Here is a 2,933-nt window from a genome sequence, read left to right as displayed (position 1 = left end):
CACACACACACACACACCTGGGATTAGCCTTCCAGCACATTGCCATTCTGTCTCCTGGCATCTGCAATACACTTCAAATCGATTTGGTGTTTTGAAGTTTCATTACGAAAATAAAACTATGAAGAAATATCATATTAGTCTATGATACAACGCTGATTTCAAAACTAAACCCTCTCCCCTCCCTATGCAAGATTTTTTCAGCCATGCTATCGACATTAGTACCATAATCAGGTCAAACATTCAATTTGTCCAAAACTAATGACCAAATACCTGCTGAACTAATAGCATTCCCATCAGCCTCAGCTGTACTTTGTGTCTGGTGCTAATAAGCGAAATGTTGCTTATTTCCGCATGCTACCAGGCTAACCAGGTCAATACTACACTCTAAACATCAGCATCAAACATTGTTACAGTGAGCATGTCAGCATGCTGATGTTAGCATTTAGCTCAAAGCACCACTGTGCCTAAGCACAGCCTCACGGGGCCTCTAGCATGGCTGTAGACTCTAGTAGTTGTCATGTTTTAAAATGAGAAACACTTCAGAAGACAGAAGAATTTGGCGATTCAACATACTTTAAATGTATTTCTTACATTTAAAATATATGGCAATACATTTCAAATATGTTTTATAGTAACACTAGATCAAATGGCTACATGTAATGCGAAAGGGGTCAATTATTACCTGACTCCCTCATCTCTATGGAGCTTTTTAGTATCTCTGATAAACCCACAGTATGTTACCTTCCAGACAGAGAAAGTTAGAAACTAACTGGTCAACATAGTGGGGCATCAAGCAGTTAAAGTGTCAAGTATTTCCCTCAGGAGTTGGTGGAGAACAAAGACAGAGCGAAAAGAAAGTGGATATTGAGCTTTTGCTACAACAACTCCAAGTTGTGTGCCTATGTTGCTGCGTATCTACTAGTACTGTGCTAATAAGTTTGCCATAACTACTTTAGGGAGTGATAATATGTCAGTGTTGTGTTTACAGCTTGTTGTCCTGGCTCCAAGTAGCCAAAAAATCAGTAAATGCAGGTTTAAGTGAAAATCACTAAGACATTAAAACAAAATAACTATCAAAAATAAAGTAAAGAAAGATTTTCTGTGACAGTTAGCTAAACTTTTTTTTAAAGGGTCCCTTATAGCTCACTGTCTTCTTACTTGACACACATTGTTTTGCCACTGGATTAGACAATTCTGTTCAATTTTCTTGTTGCAATAAAGAAGTTGAGAGATGCTTTTCGTTCCTTTTAAATTTATTTTCGTCTTCCACTTGTGTGGCTAACTAACTGTAAATTCACTGGTAGAAAGTCGTTAACCTACATTAAGGCTATAAACAACCCATGATACAAAACTGAAAGACACAACACCAGCATCTGCATCATTTTAAGAGACTAACAATTATATTTAGTCCAGTCTTTATCTTACGGCCTTCTGGCAAAGACAGTCACCTAGGAGGAGACACTATTCTCCTTTCTCTCCCATTGTTTCATCACTTACAATCTGGTGCAATCAAGCTTCCTCTGCTTCAGGCTGCCCTTATAGCCATTTTCCAAGAGGTACAGTATATATCTTGGCACAGAGTTGAAGACATTTTGACCAGTGGGACACAGCCATTCTTAAAAAAACATTGTAAAGTGGAGAAGATTTAATATCGGTAATACTGGAAGGGACTGAATTGTTTTAGTGCATCTTTCTCTGCCCACACCTTAGGTACAGTTTATCTTTTGAAAACATCACACTGGATCAAAATAGAAGTAATAGTACCCCACACACTGAGTGGATTTCCACATGGCAGAACTTTGCTGAAGTTATGATAAAAAGAAGGCGTTCGCACTTGATGTTTAAAATGAAAATGTCTGTGTCTGTGGTGGGGGGGTGGAGGTATTCCATACATCTTAGCACCTGCTCATTCATTTCATCCATGAGAAGAAGGGAGCATACTGAAGAACACGCTGTGGGAAGAGGAGGTTGATTTTGGACTGAGGCCAAAAAGAAGAGGACAGGGTGGAGGAGAAACCCATAAATACGCAGGGAGGCGAGCAGGTGTCGCAGACAAATGTGATTTACAGGGTCTATGTCCCATACAGTGCTGACAGGTAAGCCTATTAGGTTGATATTACCCAGCTATAACGCGCACCGATGGACCCTCTTAAAAACGTGTGTGCAGCGAGTGTGTAAAGGTTATGGGTTTAAGAGAAAGATTACAATATCACATTGTTAAGCTGGCCATACATTACGTTCTAAAAAAATCAATTATTATATTAAGGCAGATTTTTAATTGGTTTGATTCATTCTGTTACATCTTTTTTCAAGGTGACGTCATTTAGCAAACCATTCGAGATAGCTATGCTTAGCATCCTTAAGGTTGGAAAATAACAACATGGTTTTATTACAGCAGAGTTACACTGGAAGAGCAAAACTGGGTAAATGTTTTTCCTCATATTCTGAAATGACATCAGGCTTCAAAGCCAAAGAGTGAGAGAGAGAGAGAGCTAAATACTGAGATGGCAGTGCATTTCTGCATATTGGAAACTGCCGGGGAGCAATCACTGAAGAATGCAAACGTTTATGAGAAACTAAATGCACTAGAACATCGAGCGGAGATCTGCAATCGAGTTTCACTTGTAATACCGCAAGAGAGACACGAGACTACAAGAAAATTGCTACCACTTGAGCAGCACACTACAGATGGTGTTGAGAGCAACACAGCACAAAGCAATGTGTTCCTTAATAATGTGGTGAATATTGCAGTGAAAAGCTGAGTGCTCCGTACTTGCTTTTGCAGACTCCAGCTATTTTTTTTTTTCCCTGTCAGAAGTGTGAACTCTTTCATCCCGGATATAAGAGGCTGCGGTAAAATCCTCAAAGAAACTAATCGTGTTAAATGAGGTTTGTGTCTGTATCTACGACTTCTGAGTGTGTGTGTGTGTGTG

At 39.3% G+C, this 2,933-nt stretch overlaps 1 protein-coding gene across 2 annotated transcripts in view; it reads right to left on the bottom strand.

Annotated features, from left to right (window-relative positions):
• The window catches only part of zmiz1a (zinc finger, MIZ-type containing 1a), a 94,278-nt gene that overhangs the window by 74,234 nt on the left and 17,111 nt on the right, over positions 1-2,933 (bottom strand). The gene's annotated exons all lie outside the window — the stretch shown is intronic.

Source organism: Morone saxatilis, unplaced genomic scaffold (genome assembly GCF_004916995.1).
Source record: "Morone saxatilis isolate NCDOM2014 unplaced genomic scaffold, NCSU_SB_2.0 Contig19, whole genome shotgun sequence".
Classification (NCBI taxonomy): Eukaryota; Metazoa; Chordata; class Actinopteri; family Moronidae; genus Morone; species Morone saxatilis.
Note: the sequence above shows the minus strand (reverse complement) of the source record. Positions and strands in the feature narration are given on the sequence as shown.